The sequence below is a fragment of the Equus caballus genome, chromosome 24 (assembly GCF_041296265.1).
Source record: "Equus caballus isolate H_3958 breed thoroughbred chromosome 24, TB-T2T, whole genome shotgun sequence".
Taxonomy (NCBI): domain Eukaryota; kingdom Metazoa; phylum Chordata; class Mammalia; order Perissodactyla; family Equidae; genus Equus; species Equus caballus.
Genome location: NC_091707.1, coordinates 30769311 through 30791355, shown reverse-complemented (window position 1 = coordinate 30791355; position 22045 = coordinate 30769311). Strand labels below are relative to the sequence as shown.

General features: G+C 42.1%; 1 protein-coding gene across 39 annotated transcripts in view; it reads right to left on the bottom strand.

Annotated features, from left to right (window-relative positions):
* The window catches only part of RGS6 (regulator of G protein signaling 6), a 528942-nt gene extending 509743 nt beyond the window's left edge, over positions 1-19199 (bottom strand). For 23 of the 39 annotated variants that reach the window (XR_011432194.1, XM_070249998.1, XM_014735689.3 and 20 more), the window contains exon 1: positions 18330-18803. The gene's annotated coding sequence lies outside the window, so the exon portion shown is untranslated. Of the gene's footprint in view, positions 1-17373; positions 17423-18002; positions 18125-18268; positions 18804-18997 lie in introns of those variants that run through there. The other 16 variants (XM_070249999.1, XM_070250006.1, XM_070250010.1 and 13 more) reach the window with 11 other exon arrangements.
* Between the last annotated feature and the right edge of the window lie 2846 nt (positions 19200-22045).

Below are 22045 nucleotides of genomic sequence, written 5' to 3'. Positions count from 1 at the left end.
GTGGCCTCTGGCAGTTGACTCCCTCACCCTAAACTTCCAGCCCTTCACCTGGAAGATGAGCACCCTCTACTCTGCACGGCTGCTTTAGAAGAGGGAATAAAATAAGTCATGCAAATTCCCTAGCACAGAATGAAGGTAGCAACTGACCAGCGGTTTGTTCTCACCAGTGTTCGGCCAAGTTAAATCCCCAGGCCACCAAGCAGCAGAATCATTGGAGAAACGCTTTCCCCACCTCAGGTCTTCTGACTCAGTGCATCTGCCATGGAGCCAGTTTAACAAGCTCCTCAGGCGATCCTGATGCACAAGGAACAGCCGGACCGCTACAGTTACACTACAACGCCACTAAAATCTGCACCGCATGCAGCTAAAAGCCTGAAAACATCATGCCTGCCACTCTTAGCGCTCAGCCCTCAAGTCCCTATTCAGGGAAATATCTCGTAGGGGAGGTAATCAAACCCTGACTGTAATATAGCCTGAATATTTATGCTCCCAAATAAGAATTTCTGTTGATGTTGTTTCCTCTCCTCCATATTATACCAAATTCACATTGTTTGCCTCACCCCATTAAAACCCAATGGATTTTTTCTGACATCAGCAATGTTAAGCACTTCAGAAAAAAAAAATTCATAAGATGTGTGCTAGCTCAGTAGTACAAGCTTGTTTATATAGCTCTAATCTGACTGAGTGGGCAGGAACCTCAAGGGGGAAGAAGGAAGAACAGCTCTAAAAAACAAATAACTCTTTCTGTAAGAGCAGAGTCTGCCAACTTGACATTTCCTATACATTTAAGTTCAGATGCTCAATGACAGAGTGAGCGTCTGTTTCTGGTAATGCACCAAGATCTTAAAGCATGGTCATAGAGTTCAACCCTTAGGGGCCAATTTTGGTGGCAATGCCAGGCACTCAGTATTTTACTGGGACATAATCGCTTGATTATTTCAGGGCTTCAGTGAGAATTCAGTGGTCCCTGAAAGCTGGTCCAAGGACCTGAACCAGAGGAGCAGCCTCAGAATCACCTGGGGGAGATTCTAAAGATACGTGTTCCTGGTTCCCATGCTCCAGAAACTCCTGATCCAGTAGGCCCAGGGTGGTCCCTGGAGATTTATCATTTAAACGTTCCCCAGGTGATTTGGAAGCACAGCCAGGTTTGGGAACCGCTGACCTAGATTCCACGGGGCCGGCTTCCTCCTCACCTGATCCCTTCATCCCACCCCACGCTGCCGACTGTCTGGGCAGCCATGCTGAGGTGGGCTCCTTTAACTTCCCTTGTATTTAGGCAGAACTCGAGGAAGCGGATAAAGTAAGGGCCCTGGGGTCAAAGAACTGGCTCTCGATTCTGGCCATGCCGCTAAGTGCTGTGTGACCATGAACAACTTATTGCTATGCTTATTTAGCCTCTCTGAGCCTTGCATTCTTCATCTATAAAATGGAACAAATACTAATCACCTTGTATCGTGGTTCTCAGTCTTGCCTGCTCATTGGAATCACCCGGGCGGTGCTTCACAGCGCTGTAACAGGAGGATGTTATTATTCCCACTCTGCAGATGAGAAAAGTGAGGCTCCAGGACTTAAGCAACTTGCCCAAAGTAACACAACTTGTCAGCCAAGAAACTAAGATTCAAACTCAGGATTGACTCCAATGCCCACAGACTTTTCAACATGTCAGTCTTGGGCTCCAGTGAAATCACCTATATAAAGTATTTAAAACAAAATTGTAAATATACAAAATTTAAGTATATATTTATAAATATAAAATATTTATCACTTATATCGAGTACTTAGCAGTACCTATAACTGGTACATAGTAGGTCCTCAACTACTTTGTGGTTCCTTCCTTCTACTTCCTAGCGTATAAGTTGACTTCCCCATACCAATCCTACCTAATGGCATATAAATAAATACAATTTTCTCTAAGTTGCCACAGCTGCCTGACAGCCTAAACAAACTAATCTACCAAAGCTGCTCATAAAGAAAAATATTTTTGCATTCCATATATTAAATGAAAGTCCTAAACAATTGAGCTAGGAGGGAGAAATAGAAAGTTCTTCACATAATAAGATGTGCTTGGCCATGTGATGTTCCGCACAGTCCTATTACTGCAATGGCTGCTCCAAGTTCAGGTCCACCCAGGCATCCTCTCTTACCAGGACCTTGAAGTCTACACTGCTCTGGACACCCCCATACCCCACCAACTCCTCCTGCTTTGGAACTCTTCTTCTGTAAACAGTATGGCATAATGTCCTTCCACCTCCTCTCTGAACTTTGATCTCCTGTGACCTTAATGGAAACCTGGCTTCCCCCAGGGACATCCCTTCTTCTAGAGCCCAGCTGTCCTCACCCCATATATCTCAAGGCCAGGAAGTAATGTAAGCATCCTTCTGGCTCTCACTGCTGATTCAAATGATCTCCCTCTTGTCTTCCTACACTAATTCCTGCTCTTGTGACACTCAGACCATCTGGCTATGCCACCTTCTACCCATCCTCACAGCTGTCTCCTACCTCCCTCCTGTTAAGTCTTTTTATTTCCTGAAGCTTCCAGCTTCCAGTTCTCAGAGGTTTTCTCCAACCCTTAGTCAATCTCAGTGACCTTAACATTAGCATCAAAGACCTATCTAAAAAGCTGGTTTCTCTGTTCTTTTATTTCCTCACCTGAACCCTTTTCCTCCATCCCTCCTCCTCAGCCACCGTTTCACATGGCCACATGCTGAACCTCCTCGTCATCACTGGTGACCGTACCACCTCGAATCCCAGTACAAACATCCCCCACTCCGTCCACCTTCCCTCTTTCCAGCTCACTAATCTACATTCACTGCAAATGTTCTTCACACTTACTTAGACATTCAACCCATTTCAACCTACAACTTTTTTACTGTCCATTACTACTCCTCTCTCTGCCTTCACTTTCTTCTCTCACTGGCTGCATCATTATAATCACTCATAGTGACTTCCTTGCAAACATTCTCAACTCCCTCCCCTCCTCTTCCTGTGTCATATTTCCTGGCAAAACTTCAACACTGATGGAATCCAAATGTCCACCACACAATATCCACACAATATCTGAATATCAAGCCAACATCCAAGTAGGTGAACACTCTGTGGTAGGGAGGAAACACACGACCAGGTTGACTAGTTGCATTTTAAATTCATGAGCACAAACTTTAAATGAGTAGTAAACACTGCCCAGCCAACCTAAAACGTTTTCCTGCTAAGTTCGCTTTCTCCCTTTCCGATCAGCTCCTTGTTCAAGCTTCACACAATCTCAGTTGATGGGCTCACATCAAAATTCACTGAAGAAATGGAAGCCAGCAGAAGACAAGTCTCTCGTCTTGAGACCCCCCTCACCTAAACCCCCATGTTCTTTGTCTTCCCCTCATTGCAATAAGGGAAGTTTTGCTGAATTTACTAAAGGGAAGTTGCTCCACTTTTGCCCTTAATTGGAAGGTTATAGAACATTGCTTGTCACTCATACCCTATCACCACACCAACAGGGCTCCAATATAATTACAGTGGATTATAGCTGAAAGACCTCCAAAACGCAGACTCTCGGAGGGGCACTTACGGAAATCTAAAGTCAAGGGAGGAGACAAAAACAAGAACACTAGGGAAAAATGAAGCTTCCGGCACCTATAGCTACAGCAAACATTCAGCACGACCCAACTGCCAGTCAAATTAAAATAAAACCTCACACTAAAGACCTACTTACCTCAGTTCCCATCACCTGATACATCCTGTTTGGCTTTCAACAAAAAATTACAAGGCACGCTAAGAGGCAAGAAAAACACCACAGTCTGAAGAGACAAGCAGTCATCAGAACCAGACTCCAATACGACACAGATGTTGAGATTATCAGAAAGGAAATTTAAAATAACTATGATTAAATATGTTAAGGGTTCAAATGGAAAAAGTAGATGGTAATGAAAACACAGAGATAGAAACTCTTTCTTAAAAAAAAAACCCTTAAAAAAGGAAATGCTAAAAGTCACAAACACTACCAAATGAATTTTTGATGGGCTCACTGGTAGACTCAAATTGGCCAAGGAGAGCATCAGTGAACCTGAAGGTCAACAGAAACTTCCCAAACTGAAAAAGAGAAAGAAAAAGAATTTTTTTAAAATGAAACAGAACATGCAAGAACTATGGTAGAATATCAAAAATGTAATGTAAGTGTAACTGGAATACTAGAAGGAGGAGAAAGAGAAAAAAGTAGAGAAAATATTTGAAGGAATAATAGCTGACAACTTTCCAAAGTTAACGACAGACACCAAACCACAGGTCCAGGAAGATCAAAACACCAATGAGGATTAAAAAAACAAACAGAGAAGAACCCACTAGACCTAGGCATCTCATATTAAAACTGCAGAAAACCAAAAATCAGGAGAAAATCTTGAAAGAAACCAAAGGGAGAAACCTCACCTATAGGAGAACAGGGATAAGAATTATAGAGGCTTCTCATCAGAAATCAAACAAACAAGAGACAGGAGTGAATTACATAAAATGCTGCAAGAAAAACACCCCAGCCTACAATGCTATATCCAGTGAAATTATCCTTCAAAAGTGAAGGAAAAATAAAGACTTTCTCAGACAAACAGAAACTGAGTCAGTTTATCACCAGCAGACTTGCCCTGCAAGAAATGCTAAGTTCTTCAGGCACAGGAACATTATATAGTTCAGAATCTTGGAGCTGTAAAAGTAGTAGGCAAGCACCAAGGAAATAAATAAAGAAGACATAAATAAATAAATAGAGGAAAATAAGAAATAATCTTTTATTTTCTTATTCTTAATTGATCTAAGAGAAAGGAGTAAGACTCTTTTGAACAATGTTCATGGGATAGAAAAAAAATATTCTAAAAAAGACTAGCACATCAATGCCTAACATAGAGTTCTGGAAGAGCCCTTGACAATCAGCTAGGTCAAAGGTTGGCACGCTAGGGCCCATGGGACAAATCAATCCTGCTGCTTGTTTTTGTACGGTCTGAGAGCTAAGAATGTTCTTCACATATTCGGTTAGCTAAAAAAAAGTTAAAAGAAGAATATTTTATGACACATGAAAACTGTATAAAAATCAAATTTCTGTGTCCACAAAGTTTTATTTAAACACCCGTTTGTTTACTTAGTGTATATGACTGCTTTTGTGCTACAATGGCAGAGTTGGGTAGCTGCGACAGAGACCATGCGGCCCACAAAGTTCAAAATGTTTACTATTTGGTCCTTTACCTAAAAAATTTTCTGCTCCCTGAACAAGCCAAATCACTTAATTTTTCAGAAGATGAAACCAAGGCCTGGGGAGATCAACTTGTAATCTAATGTCATCTTGCTGGTCAGTAAGAGCCAGCATCAGAACTTGGGTCCTCAGATTCCAAATGCCTTTCCTCTCACTTACATTTCGTAAGAATGGATTCTAAGATTCTGGTGTCTAATATGTCTGAGTGCAGAGACTGCAGAAGTAACATTTATTATTCTCTTATTTCACATGAAAGGTTGTATGACTGCTAGAGAAGAAGTAGGAGTGACAGAGAAGCTTTGCCAATTTTTATACTCAAGAAGGGGATGACTAAGAGATGATGACAATGACGCGTTCCCAGGGGACCCAGGAAGAAAAGCACTCCTATTGGCTTTTTTTTAAAGAATGTCAGTTTTATTCCTTGAGATTTTGTTGTTTTCTTTCTTCTTCTTTTTTTTAAAAGAATAGGTAAAATCAGTATCTTTTTACCCTGAAACTAGGACTTTAAATATCAGGAGCATCTCTTGTCTGACTCCATAATGCATACACTTGGAGCAGCAATAGCGGGCTTTTCTTTTTCTGAAGATAGCAACAGTTAACAAAAGAAACATCTATTCATAATGCTTACCAGGAAGAAGCAATACAGGTCAAAGAAATAACAATTGAACAGGTTTCTGCGCTTTGTTTGTTACAGTTTTACTCACATTATGTAGATGGAAGACAAAAATAGTACATTTAGTATGTGCCACTTCCTACAACGAGGGTCTACCTTTTAACAGAACAACCCTCAAGAATAACTAGAAAAGCTGGATAAAGTTTTCAAAAAAGGAGAGCTCCCAAGGCAATGAAGATATATGGGACCAAGAACCAAGAGAAAAGGGAAGTTGAGAGAGGAGCCTGACATTCTATACAACTATTGCTTTAAGCATTCAGTCAAATTCAACATCTATTCACAAAAATACTCTTAACAAATTTTGAATATAAGGGATCTTGCTTAATATGATAAAGGATATTTACAAAACACAGCAACCATAATATTTAATAGTCACACTTTGAGAACTTTCCCACTGAAATTAGGAATGAGACAAGGACACCTGCTATGACCACTTCTATTCACTATTATATTGGAGGTCTTAGCCAATGCAACAGGCAAGAAAAAGAAATAAAAGGCACAATGATTGCAAAGGAAAAAGTGAAAACTGTTTTGCAGGTAATGTAATTATGTACATGGAAAATCCATAACAATCTACACAGAACTATTAGAATTAACAAGTGAATTTCGTAAGGTCACTGGAGACAAGGTCAATACTTAAACATCAATTGTACGTCTATATACCCACAACAAACAACCAGAAAATGATGTTTCCAAAAGATATCACTTATAATAGCATCAAATAACTTCACATACTAGGACTATATCTAAAGAAAGATGTGCAATATCCATATAACAGAGAGAGATACAAAACACTAACAGAAATGAAAGATCTAAATAAATGAAGGGATATACCATATTAATGAATTGAAATAGTCAACATTCTTAAGACATTAACTTACTCCCAATTTGTGCTAGAGATTTAATGTAGTTCCAATCAAAATCCCATCAAAAGATGATTTTAAAATTTGTATAGTAATGCAAATGGCTAAGAATAACCAAGCTACGTTTAAATAAGAGCAAAGCTGGAGGACAGACACTCCTAGATATCAAGACTTACTATTAAGCTGTGTTAATTAAGACAATGTGGTATCAGTATAAGAACAGGCAAACAGAACAACAGAAGGGGCTAGAAAGTAGAGAGAGACACTCATATAAATGATCACCTGATTTATAACAAAGGCGATATTTCAAAGCAGTAGAAAAGAGAAGGTTTTTCAATAAGTATTTCTGGGTTAACTGGATATACATATGGGAGACAAAATACATATGGATCTCCTTCTTATGCCATAGACAAAAATCAACCTCAGGTGGATTTTTTACCTAAAGATAAAAAGCAAAATAATAGGGATTCTATAAATTAAAATGGGAGAATAGCTTCATGACCTTGGAGTAGGCAAAAATTTCTTAAGCAGCCACAGAAAACAATAACCATAAAGGAAGAGATTGATAAATTGGATTCCATTAAAAGTAAGATCTCCTATTCCTCAAAACAGAGTCAAACGGCAAGCCACAGAATAGGAAAAGATATTTTAAATACATATGACTAGTAAAAATATTTGTATTCAGAATGTGTTTCAAAAAAAGAAAACTCCTAAAAATCAATAAGAAAAAGACAGACAATTCAACTGGAAAACAGGCAGTAAACTTGGACAAGGACTATGAAACATTAAATAAAGTCACAAAAAATATTAAAAAGGCACAACATCATTAGTCATGAGAGCAAAACGAAACCACAGTGAAACACCACTACACACCCACCATAATGGCTAAAATGCAAAAGTTTGACAATCCTAAGTGTTGACAGGTATGTAGAAAAACTGAAACACTAGTAAACTAATGATAGGAGTATAAATTAGTACAATCACTTAGGAAAACTCTTTGTAAGAACGTACTAAAGTTGAACATATGTATACCCCAGCAATCCAGTCTTAGGTGTACACCAAATGGAAATGCATTCATATGTACCCCAAAAGACAAAAAAAAATTATAGCAGCATTATTTATAGTAGCCCTAAACTGGAAATGTCCAAAATGCCCATCAACAGTAGATGAACAGTTTGTGAAATATTATGAAGTGGATTGCTATACAGCAATAAAATTGAATAAACTACTGGTACACATCACCACATGGATGAATCTCTCAACACTGTGCCTAAGAAGCCACAAAAAAAGAGTGTATACATATATATATAACTCCATATATATTTCAAAAACGAGAATGCTATAGTGTCATAAATTGGGTTAGAGGTTACCACCCAGGGAAGAGGGGTAAGTAGTTACTGGGAGGGTGCATGAGGTGGTTTCTGGGGAAATGGTAACATTCTATCTCTTGATCTGGGAGTGAGATCGTGGATGTATTTACTGTTTGAAAATTCATTGAGCAATGATTTGTGTATTTTTCTATAAATATGTTACACAATAGAATTATAGGTTTTAAAAAAGAATAGTGCAAATATTCTGAGAGAAGGATACAGCACCTCTGGTTTTCAAAGTGGCACTTGAGTCGTGTCAGGTACAGCCATGCAAAAAGTGATATAACTGCAGGGGTATGGTTGCAGGACGCCACTATATACTATGCAGTAGGCATAGACCAGGAGCAATAATCATTGAACAAGAGCTGGTAGAGAAGTGAAACAAGATTAGAAACATACAATTGAAGGAATGTTTCACATTTATCCACAAGCTTTATTTTGGATAATGAAAATCTTCCAACTCTTACAAAGTATCTCAGAATTCTCAGAGTGGTTGCAATACCCTGCATTGGTTCTTAATAACTGTCTCTGCCCAGCACATAAACCCAAAGTCCTTCAGCCAGTTTAGAAGATTGAGGCAGTTACTGTTTCTTGTTGCCTAGGATATTTTTTGCTATCAAATTTTCTTCTTCTGATAGGGAAGGGTGGGCTTGTGAACTATCCTGGCCAGAGTATGGTGTATCACTGGACACACTGATTGCATCAAGGTAGACATGTGACTCTAATTAGGATCAGTCAGAGTCCTTCCCTGAGACTGAAATCAGGACACTAGAAGAAAGTGGTCCCTTTCCCTATGAGGGACTCTATTCAAAGGGTGTGATGGTAGGGATATTAGTGACCATCTTCTTTTTCTCTAGTGTCACAGAAGGTAGACATCAAGACAATAAAGTATCAAGTAAGAGTGCTGAAAATATCACTTAAGTCCCTGGATCCAGCCATGCCTGAATTCCCAGATATATGAGTCAGATGAATTCCTTTTTCCCTAGGATGGTTTGAATTTTGCTTTAGTTCAGTTGTTTTGGTTTTTGTTTACATCCAAAAGAGCCCTGAATCACCATTATCCTCATCACCATCATCATATATATGTGGCATTCAAGTCCCTCAACAGACTGACCCCAATTTGCATTTCTAGTCTTGTCAATCACTGTTCATCTTCATATGACCAATCTCAACCACCAAGGAAACTTTCCCCAACCAAGAATTCCCAATAAGTAAACTTGAACTTAAACTAATCTACTTCCAAATACACTTTTGATAGCCAACGGGTCATTCCTGTTAGGATAATTAGAAAACATAAGAAACTGGGGATTCAAAAATGATTTTTTAAAGTCGGGGGGGGGGGGTGTTGTAAGGCAGATAGCAGTCAGGGGAAGCGGTTTCTGCAGAGAAGCTTTGGAAAGCTAAAGGAAGCCAAAGAAATGAAAACTTGGAATTGACAGCGTATGCTTTGGCATGAAGCTAAATACCCTATGCATTGGGGTGAGATATCTGAGAACTTCCTCATCAGTCATGCCAAGCAAGTTCAATTAAGTTTATCCCAAGATTTATCCACTTTATCCTTGAGCCACAGGAAGATCCGGGAGTCAGTGGTCAACCTCTCAGTCTGAAAGTCTAAGAGGCATTGAACATTGGGACAGAGAGCCGGACACAGCCCGGGGGAATGCCCGTTTGCATGGCAATTGTGCACTGACTGTGAGAAAGCAAAACCACTTAGAAGCATTTCTCTGCAGGGGAAAATAGAACTAACTAGAAATTCATTGTCGTACAGCCTGTATGACCAACATGAGGTGAGGAAAATGCCACTCATACTCCATTTTGTTTTCTCATTTACTTTCAGTAAATATAAATATTTATTAAACAGTTTTGCTTACAACCCAGATTTCCCCTATCCCTGTTCCCTCTTAAATTTTAAGTTCATCAACAGGGGCTTCTCCAGCCTGAAAAGTTGTAAGGACTTGACTCTCAGTAAGGGGGTATCAAAATTTCTTTACACGCTTTGTCACCTCTCTCCTTTTACTCACACTGCAATGCCTTAAGCACACCCTTGCCCCCTGCCCCATCTCTGCAGGTCCAAACCCATTGGTCCTCCAATGTCCAATTCATCCACTCAACCTCTTTAACGAAACCCCTCCATGGGAAGCAATCCCTCCCCCATTCCACTTACATGTGCCTGTCTTACCACATTCTGGTTCTCCATCTTTTTTCCCCCACAGAATTGTAAACTTCTTGAAAACAGAAGCCATATCTGATTAAACATCATCTAGAAAAGGGTCTTTGGTAGTGGGAATTCCCGCTGATAGGGACAAGGAGGGCAAGGACCAGGGAAGAACAGTGGAGACGTCAGACCAACTGTGACCTGGATGGGGAGCCCCCTTCTCCCTCCCCCGTCACCTCTCCACTAAGAGTTGACTAAGCCAGAGATTTCCAGGAACACTCTCTCTTTCAGTAACGCCCTCAAAGCAATCACAATTTCTCAGCCCTATTCTGCACCTAGGAGAATGCAGATCCATAGAGTTAAGTTACTTTGTCTAATGTCACATATCCCTGGCTATGGACAGAAACCAGCAGCCAAGCCCCTAAACTATCTGCCATACTGAAAGTTAAAGTGACTTCCCCTAAAAAAAAAAAAAATCTAAAATACAATCAATAAATTTATTCTTTGTAAATGCACCTTTTCTATTTTGACCAGCTGCTGAATCAGTCCTTGTTTTAGGACGTATGGTCAGCAAAATGATATAATGGCATCTTCCTGCTTGGTTTGGAATCCGAAGGCAGAAGCACTTACATAGCAGCTTAAGGGGGAAATACACAGGACATTTTTAAAAGTTGTCTTTCTTCTGGAGAGGTCACAAAGAGAACAAACATGGCCAGCTCAAACAAGTCTTTGGTTTGGATGGGGCAGAGTAGATCTATATATTTTTCTAATTGGAATCAGTTGCTAATGATTAAAAATGGATGGCCGCACCAGGGCTTCCTGAACAGCACATCCCCTTTGCTTTACCACAGTCCTCACTGGTCCCTAATGCTTCCCGACCCTTGGGGTCCAGTGCCAGACACCATTCATCATCACACATGGGTGGCTGTTTTGCCTTCAGAAAAAGGAAAGTGTCATTTGGTACTCATGTCTCTATCAAAAACGGGTCAGAGGGCCCCATGTTTTAAGAAAAATGGTTTCTTACACTGAAAGCAAAAAACAATTGGTTTAACCACCCACCATTATCAACACCTCTCACCTGAAAAGCCTGCTGTTCTCCCTCTCGTCATGTATGAAATTTCTACCTAGTTCCCAAAGCCTGTCCCTTCCAGGTCTGAATATACAACGTCCTCTCTCTGAACTGAGCTGTACTTACTGTCTTCGTCATCTATTTACTACCTAATCTGACATAAAATTCCATGCATTCTTTGCCTAAACAATCACTTAAAATGCTTTACTGTTAATTTTCTATTTATTTCTAACATCTCTCCAAGACTAGTGAAACGATCTCTAGGATAGGGTCTCTGTTTATCCCCCTCCTTGTGACATATCAGAGACTTGGGACGTTAGGGTCAGATAAGAACTGAGTTGAACTCTTGGCTTCTCTACTCAATAACTTTCTGACCCAGGGCAAGTGGCTGAACCTCTTTTTCAGCTTCCGTTCCCTCATCTGTGAAATAGAAGTAATACCACCTAATGCTCGTTAAAGGGCTTTGCTCTACAGAAAGCTTTACAAGTGTTGACTGTTATTTCGTACGATCACCACCCCTGTATGACAGATTCATAGCTGGGTAACTTTTTGTTTTGGAAACCAATTTTTTCTCCGGCATTTACTAAATGTGTGGGCTTGTGCTGGGGGCAGGATAAAATTATGGTTTAAAAAAAAAGACCACAGCCCAGTGAGAGAGACAAACATTGATGTATAATTACACACTAGCATGAGAGCCTCATTGTATCATGGATCCAAGGTAGATCTAGCCAGGCAAAAATCAAGGAAACAATAAGAATGGGGGTTATAACTATTCACATCCTGCATCCACACTTGGCACTAGTCCATGTACCCGGACCTGGACCAGTCTATCTACCTGCACCCACACCTGAACATGCATCCTCACTTGCACTACTCCATGCACCTGCACCCAGACCAGGCCATGCATCCACACTCAGACCAGCCCACGCACCCGCACCCAGACCAATCCATGCATCCACACCCAGACCAGTCCACGTACCTGCACCCAGACCAGTCCATGCATCCACACTCAGACCAGTCCATGCACCTGCACCAAGACCAGTCCATGCATCCACACTCAGACCAGTCCATGCACCTGCACCAAGACCAGTCCATGCATCCACACCCAGACCAGTCCATGTACCTGCACCCAGACCAGTCCATGCACCTGCACCCAGACCAGTCCATGCATCCACACTCAGACCAGTCCATGCACCTGCACCCAGACCAGTCCATGCATCCACACTCAGACCAGTCCATGCACCTGCACCAAGACCAGTCCATGCATCCACACTCAGACCAGTCCACGTACCTGCACCCAGACCAGTCCATGCTCCACACTCAGACCAGTCCATGCACCTGCACCCAGACCAGTCCATGCATCCACACTCAGACCAGTCCATGCACCTGCACCAAGACCAGTCCATGCATCCACACCCAGACCAGTCCACGTACCTGCACCCAGACCAGTCCATGCTCCACACTCAGACCAGTCCATGCACCTGCACCCAGACCAGTCCATGCACCTACACCCAGACCAGTCCATGCACCTGCACCCAGACCAGTCCATGCATCCACACTCAGACCAGTCTATGCACCTGCACCAATACTAGTCCATCCTTCCTCCCATTTCACCCACACACAGGTGTAACTCTAAAAGTCAATAACTCAGCAAACATTTACCAAACTCCTGCCATGTGCCAAGCACTGTAAGAGATACCAAGGGTATAGAGAAAAAATAACACGTGACCTTGTTCCGAGTGTGGGTCACAAGCTGGCACAAGAGATATCAATGTAGCAGCAGTCCCTATTTTTCACTTTCTCTTCCTGCTGGTGATTAAAAGCCTTTCAGCTCAAGGAAACAGACACATCTTTGCTACCACAAAGGACAATCTTTCCCATTCCACCCTCTCCACTTGGTATGTAGGCCACTTGCTTTCTACAAGCCTCCTCAAATCCAATGTTAGAACTATGGAACAGGATTCTCCAAGGGACTTGGGTGTATTTCAAATGCTAGGCTGACGGAGCAAGTCCTCAGGAACAGAAACAAGGGGGAAATCATTATCCTGAAATACTCACATCCTTTCATGTTGGAAGAGGTCATTGAGAGGATGTGACCGCTGGTTGACCCGAGAGCTGGACGTGGGCAATCAGAAGCACCTCACCCCCTCCCCTGTCCTTGGAATGGATGTTCTGCCCACCGTTCCACAACGGGAGCTGTTTTCAGGAAGACAGCCTTGAGAGAGTAAGGTGTTGTTGAGACCATCTGGACTGAAAACTGACTGAACCCAGTTAAGGCTTCTATACAAACTCTCAAGATTCTGGCGGGCGGGTGTGGAGATCTACTCCTCTTGCAGTCAGTCAAAGCAAGCCTCATATGTAAGTTCTCTTGCTTATTAAAACTACCACCTGCCAATCTGGAGTGGTCTGCCTCTTTCTTCAGTCTCTCCTTGCCCTCCATGTATGGGCACTGGTTTCAGATTTCACCCGGGGAAATCTGAGGTTGTGAGCCAATGCTGATTCATTGTCAATATTATTAGAAAACAGTGTGGTGTGATGGGGTCCACCTTCTCAAGTTACTGTGCCTCCTCTACCCAGTACGCTAAACAGGATCCTATTTTCTCCTCGCAGCTACACATACTCAAGGCGTATATTTTTTACTTCCATTTTACAGATGAGGACAGTGAGGTTCAGAAACACCATTAACAGGGTTTAAAACGCCTGTTGTGTTACTTTAAGAGTGAGCAATCACAGTTATCATCTGGGCGCAGGGCTGGCCAGGTCTCATGGAGTGCAACACAGGTGCCAAGGTCCTTCTGAGGGGTGCCACCCCTGGGGCACATTCACGCAGGCCACTCTCATCTCAGAAGGCTTTGCTTAAGATGCGCCTCCCCCTGGACAAGAAAAGAGCTTCTTGGGTAGGGCAGATACTCGTGAATAAGAGAACTGGACCAAGCAAAAACTTAAGGTGGCTTGTTCCTTTGATGGTTTTATCTAAGTATTCAGAAAGCCAAGACAGCTAGCCAAGACAGCTAGCCTTCACCACAATTCATCTGAACAGCCTCAGTTACATAAGCATCCTCTTTGTTCGTATTCAAATATTTACACATTTTTAAAAATTTCCATACCTAAAAATGGGTGTTCTCTGTACCCTATGTTTCTAACACCTAAGTAGAAAGAAAGAATTAATTTTCCAGTGACAAAGTAGCCACACAAGGATGAGCAAATACCCTACTTACATTCTAAGTAGGGTATTTCAGTGGGCTGGAATCTCCGAGCTATGGCATGCACCCACTCAAGGCACTCTTCTCTTAGGTTCCTCAGTTATGAAATGGCGGCCTATCTCATAGAATGGTGATGGTACTCTAATGAACACTGTTCTGCCTTTTGGGTGCAGTGGGGTGGGGTAGGAGGAGTCTGGGCCATTGCCTGCTTTACCTCCTGCTTTGGTAGTTGGGATAATTAATAGTGGATGCTCCCTCACTTTTGGGAATGTGTACGTGGTAGAAAATGAACTGCCTCTTATAGGTCTCAAGGAGGTAACAGTGAAACAGTGGATAAGCTTCCTGGTTTGTAACATCTCAAGCAGGTACTCTGAGTTGTTATTTAATGTAATTCATTAGGTTTAATGTTCATTTTAACTGCCAACTTGTAAGCATTTCTGCTTTTCTTGCAGTTCGAAGAACTGGGTTTCATGACTGATTATTACTCTTATTACAGACTTAATGGTTCCAAATTGTGGATTATTATCTCTTTTAGCTTGACTACTTCAGAAGTTTTTCCCCCATGGAGAAAACTGACATTGATTCAACCAGTGCTTACTGAGCCCCTACTGGCAGGCACGTTGCTGGGTACTGGGCAGATGGACACAAAGAAAAGTAAAACAGGGTTTCTGCCCCTAAGGAGCTCACCATCTAGTCCTCAGTGTGGGCCCTAGAACAGCAGAGTCAGCATCACCGGGGGACTTGTTAGAAATGCAAATTCTCAGGCTCCACTCCAGATCAACTGAGTCAGAAACTCTGGGGATGACCTCCAGCCATCTGTGTTTGAAAAAGCCCGCTTCAAACAAAGATCATCCTCATTAAATGTCAAAACAACAAACATTTTGTTAGCTTATTGAGCTAAATCTGAAAATGTTATGTCCTTCAAGGAAACCGAGGCCAAAGGCCACATGAGGAATTGGAGGAGGAATGGAAATCAGAACTCAGGTCTTCCCTCTCATCACCCCCACTACCCCACCCCTACATGGCCAAGATTCTATTTCTTTTCTGATGCTTTAATCCCTAGTTCTCATGGGAAGCCCCAGGTACTACTAACCCAAAGTGAATAATCTTGGTTTTCAAAGAAAACAGAAAAACAGAGGAAGTACTCTCTTTGAAAATAAGGACCACTAACAAAAATTTAAATCTGATCAAAACCATCCAGTAAACCAGCAGTAATTTCCCAAACCTTTAACATCTATCCAAGTTCTATTTACAAGATTTGAAAATTTGCAGGGGAGACAAGAGGGTAAAAACACAATGAATAATGTGATCAGAATAAAATCTGGAAGAACATACAGTGTGCAGAAATGTCAACTGTGGTTCACCTTCCGTGGGAGAATTACACATGATCTTTTTCCTTTGTATTTTCCTAATAGTTATATGCTACTTTTGTAATCAAGAAAAAAGTAAAACTGTTTTTTTGAAATGTTACATCCATATCACTCAACACGCTGGTTTATTCTGTAATTCTTTCTCTCCATATAGCAGGATGGTCTGTGTGTAGTAATTATTTATATCAGGCCATATGTTCCAATGAAGATGAAATTTGGTAAATATATTCCCTCCAGCTGGCACTGAAAATGAAGAGGTTAAACGCTTTCCTAGGTTCAAAGCACGACGAATTAAGACAAGCTAAGTGTGCAGCTAAAGGAAAAATTAATCCCAGTCTTGAGATCTCTGAGAACATCCCTTTTGAAAAACGTTGATGTGACACATTGCTCCTCACTCATATCTCCCTTCATGTTTAACCCCCGGCACAAAACGCAACGTTCAGCAACTCCTGGCCAAGTCTTACACATTCAGGGGCTAAAATGCATGGGAGAATATCAGAGAAATAAGAAACAGAACGATACCACATTCACATACAATCTGTCCCTGTGGACAAGAAGACAGCCAAAATTACTGGCAAATTTCATTGTCCTATATATCCTTTAAAATTTTTTTTTCTTTCTCAAGAAATGGTTGCTCATTTAAAAAATATCTATGTTGGCTCTTATTCCACAAATCATAAATAAATAAATAAATAAACTGACTGTCATCTAAAGAGACATTTCTGCCACAAAAGCATTGTTGTAATGTTTCACTTAATAAGACAAATTTGTTGCTTGAAGGAAAACCAGCATTGTTCTACTGAAAACTCAGCAACGTAAGCTCAGGGAATGTTAATTAAAGTTTCTTAAAGGAGATAGGGAAGTAAAGTTAAAAACCAATGTAATGAATACAAAAAAGGAAACACCAGTGGCTACCTACTTTACCAAAATACCTCACAACAGCTCACATTTCTAGAATTTTAGGAAAGGATGGGTTATGGGGGAAATATATATACATATATATATATATGGTATACTCCAACGTTTATAGGACATAAGATCACCATATCTACACAACAATTTAGCTTGACAGTATCAAAGAACTCAGAATTTATCATCTTGGTTTTTTGCTGTTCAGCATACACGCTTTCGCTTACAAAGATGTATCTCCAAAGATCTCAAATTTCCCTCAAAGTCCTCTACTTACTTTCTTTCACAGGGCAGTCCCCACTATTGCAAAATTAATAAATTAATAGGAAAAAGAATAAAGAATATACAACTCACAGAAAGTTTCTCACCAACCCCCAGTGCCCAGTCCATATAATTACCCGTCTGCCTATGAAAACGGATCTATAAAAGCCTTGTTGCTAACATATTAAGCTAAACCTAACAGCTTCCTTTCAGTCCAACACTTTTTGACAGAACACACACAAACTTGCGGCTCAGTCTTAACTCCATTCGGACACTTACAAGGCCTGTTCTTGTTCTTCCATCTCTCATCCCCCTCTGCTGAGAAAAGAGTCCAACGTTAGGTTTTATCTAATACTGTTTATTTTTTGCAGTTTTACTTTGGGGCTGCTAAAGGGTATTGATGAGAAACTACCTGCAGATCCAGCCCCTAAGCACTGACAAATGCTGAGGGAACCATTCCAAGCCAATAAAACGACCCCAAATATCCTCAGTTTGTAGCAGGGACATGCCACTCCTCTCAAGCAGAGAAAGCAACTACGTTCCTACTCCATCAAATTAAAAAATATATAAAATACAGCATCTTTCATTCTGAACAAAATTAAATTTTCTGGGTTACTTTCTCTGTCTCCCTGGGCCACTTTTACGCAGCCTGACAGTGACTGTAAACACGTTCTCTTCACGCAACCAGTTCAGTTGCTCTCTTTCCTGCCGCAGTTCCCAACAGACCTCACCACCCACCCCTACCCTCCACTCCTCACCACCCGCTTGCTTTTCTTCCAAACCACAAATGGGCGAGCTTATTCCGAGAAAAAGTTAATGAATGTCTCCTTTTGAGGTAAAGCTGCTCTCTTTACACATCGCAAAATTTTCACAACATCGCAAAACTGGAAGTACCTAAAAGCACGTACCCTCTGCCCGCTCGTCCCCGTCGGTGAACGCTTCACACCCAGAAACTCAGGAACATGATTTCCATGCAGACCTGCACCCATCCCACACAAGTCCACACACCAGCTTGCCTACCCACTTATGTAAGCTCGTGCCTATATAGTCCTAAACTGCACACGCACGCACACACACCTCGGCACCTGTCACGCATCTGAAATGGACAAGCATCCACACCCAGGAGATGAAATGAAATCAACATATATGAATTGGGGAGAAGAAGAGGGCATACCGTTTTAAAACATCTTTTCCCCCATTTGTTTCTTGCCCATCCTTGCCACAACTGCAATTACCTTAGCAACCAAAAAATTGCCGTGACTTCCCCTCCGGCTTCTGAAATTCTCCTAAAGCCAAGCTTGCGCCAGGTTCATGGTAAAGCTAGAGAAGCCCAGGGAACGAGCGACCGGCAGCCTCTCGGGGGCGGAGGGGACGTCTGGGTCCGTCTCTGCGCCGCTCTCCAATGTCTCGCCTGGTCTTTCCGAGTTTCCGTGGCGGCGAACGCGGGGGCTCAGCGAGCGGAGAGCGACGCCCGGGGCCGGCAAGGAGGCGGGGCGGGTCGCATGGTGCCAGGGCGCGGGGCGCAGGGCGCTCGTGTGTCTCCAGAGCGCTCGGGGTCGGCCCGGCTCTCCGCGCTCCCGCGCCTCCCCGCCCCGGGCCGCCGGGCTCCGCGGAGGTGGGTCCGCCCCCTCGGCGCCCGCCCGCGCCCGCAGCTGCGGGAAGCCGGCTCCCGGGCGGAGCTGTCGCCGCGGAGCAGGGCCGAGCGCAGGGGCTGCCCCAACTCGCGAAGCCGCTCAGCCCCGCCGCTCGCGAGCTGCTGCAGCGGCGCCCGCTGTCGGGGGTGGAGCGGAGCTGCAGCCCCGCGCCACGCGCACCTGGGCGCCGGCACCTGCGCTCCGACCGGGCGGCGCGGGGCGGGGCCGAGGCACCTGAGCGCGTCCGAGGGCGCCGCCGGCCGGCTCACCTGCTCCCCGCGCCGCGGAGATGCAGGCGCGGATTTGCCCGAGGCAGGGAAAACCTAGAAATTCCCGGCACTTTCCCTGCCGCCGAGACGAGTGGCAGCCTGGCTCGGCGATGCGCAGGCTCCTTCCGCCGAGTCCGAGAGCTGGCGGCGTCTGGAAACTTTAGCGGCGTCAGGGTTGTCTTAGGGATTCCTGGGCCAGAGTGGCTTGCCCGGTAGCTTTTTAATCTCTCGCTGACGTGTAGCCGGCGCCCTGTAAATTAAAATGGGCAGCCGCGATCAGCAAGGAAGTCGTTACTAACCTCGTCGTTTTATTGATTCAACATTTACACCACTTGCTGTATTTGGAGTATTTTAGGATTGTTCTTATCTGGAACGCTACAAAAGAACTTTCAAGAAAAATGAACTCTGCAAATATTCTTAGGGAAAGAAGAAAAAAGCTGAAGACAGAAAATGAGAAAGGGTAACGAACTGACGACGTTCTTTGATGCGGGAGCTTTGAGATTTGAGGTTTAAAGATTCAGAGAGCTGCAGGTGGAAACAGAACAAGATTGTTGGTGCTGGATGGTAACCGTGGGATTGATGTGCAATGTCAGTGTTATCAAGAATAAATTCAAGATTTATTCTTGAATTGTGCATGTCACCAGAAAGAAAAGAAAAGGAAAAAAAAAAACCCTTGAAATAAAATATCTAACTGCTTTTAAGGATGGATGACCTGGACTCTTGTCATCCATGTGGGTCCAGAGTTTGACATTTAAGGTCTCCTTCCCAACATACATCTCCTTTCCCACTGTTCTATACTGATTAACGGATGTATTCATTCTTTCATCCCATAAACAGTAGAAAGCACCTGCCCTGTGTTAGACCCTCTGCTAAGCTCTAGAAACGGGTGAAAGAACAGTTCCAGCCCTCGGGCCCCCAGCCTGAGGAGGTGGTACCCAAGCAGATATGTGTATTACTGTGGGCTAAGTCCGTGAAAGAGGTGCCACCAAAACCTGGAGGGAAATATGCAACCTAAAGAAACCACACCCACCCTAGTGAATAAAATATAATTTCAATAGATGCCCCAGTTATTTCATTTATTAAAGTTGAAATATAAAAATCCTTCCTTCCCCCGGTTTAGTGTTTGGCTTAAGGGTGGCTGTGGAGCTGGCACTGGCTGTTTGTAACACGTAGAGAATAGGCTGCTTACTGAGAGATGGATGGTGATTTGGGGCTCTTCCTCTTTGGGGAGCTTTGCATTTCTGAGACCAGGAGGTTCTTGAGGGTCAGCCATGAGGGAACAACCATGTGGAAGTATAAACAATGGGCTCCAGGTGCATCTGAAGAAAGGCCTTACTGTGTACTCCTCTTAATACAATAGCATCAAAAATAATAAAATACTTAGGAATAAATTTAACCAAGGAAGTTGAAAGATCTGTACATGGACAATTACAAGATATTAATGAAGGAAATTAAATAAGACACAAATAAATGGAAAGATATCCCATGTTCATGGATTGGAATAATTAATATTGTTAAAAGGTCTACAATACCCAAAGCCACCTATAGATTTTATGCAATCTCATTCAAAATGCCAATGGTATTTTTCACAGAAATAGAAAAAAAAATCCTAAAATTTATATGAAACCACAAAAGACCCCAAATAGCCAAAGCAGTCTAGAGCAAGAAGAACAAAGCTGGAGGCATCACGCTCCCTGATTTCAAATTATATGACAAAGCTATAGTAATCCAAACAGTATGGTATTGGCATAAAAACAGACACACAGACCAATGGAACAGAGTTGAGAGGCCAGAAATAAACCAGAAATAAACGCATATATGATCAACTAATATTTGACAAGGGAGCCAAGAATACTAAATGGGGAAAGCATAGTTTCTTCAATAAATAGTGTTAAGAAAATTGGATATTTACATGCAAAAGAATGAAAATTGGACCCCTATCTTACACCACTCACAAAAATTAACACCAAATGGATCAAAGACTTAAATGTAAGACCCCAAACTGTAAAACTACTAGAAGAAAACATAGGGAAAAATCTCCTTGACATTGGTCTTGGCAATGATTTTTTGGATATGACACCAGAAGTTCAAGCAACAAAAGCAAAAATAAACAAGTGAGACTACATCAAACTAAAAAGCTTCTGCACAGCAAAGGAACAGTAAAATGAGCAGGCAACCTACAAATGGGAGAAAATATTTTCAAACCATCTGTCTGATAAGGGGTTAATATCCAAAATACATAAAGAACTCATACAACTCAATAGCAAAAAACAAAAAATCCAATTAAAAAATGGGCAAAGGACTTGAATAGATATTTTTCCAAAGAAGACATCCAAATGGCTAACAGGTACACGAAAAAATGCTCAACATAACTAAATATCAGGGAAATGCAAATCAACACCACAATAAGATATCACCTCACAACCTGTTAGAATGACTAGTATCAAAAGGACAAGAGACAACAAGTACTGAGGAGTAAGCAGAGAAAAGGAACCCTTGTGCACTGTTGGTGGGAATGCAAATTGGTGCAGCCACTATGGAAAACGGAATGGAGGTTCCTCAAAAAACTAAAAATAGAACTGCTATATGATCCAGCAATTCCACTTCTGGATATATATCCAAAGAAAATGAAAACACTAACTTTAAAAGATATATGCACCCCCATTTTCATTGCAGCATTATTTACAATAGTCAAGACATGGAAAAAACCTGTATCCATTGACAGATGAATGGATGAAGAAATGTTATATATATATATGCACACACATACAAATGGAATATTATTTAGCCATTAAAAAGAAGGAAATTCTGCCTTTTGTGACAATATAGATGGACCTTGAGGGCATTATGCTAAGTGAAATAAGTCAAAGAAAGACAAATACTGTATATTCTCACTCATATGTGGAATCTAAAAAAGCCAAAGAGAAAGAAATAGAGAATAGAATGGTGGCTGCCATTCTACTGAGGATGGGGGAAATGAGGAGATGTCAGTCAAAGGGCACAAACCAAGTAGAAGATGCATAAGTTCTGGGGAGCTAATGTACAGCA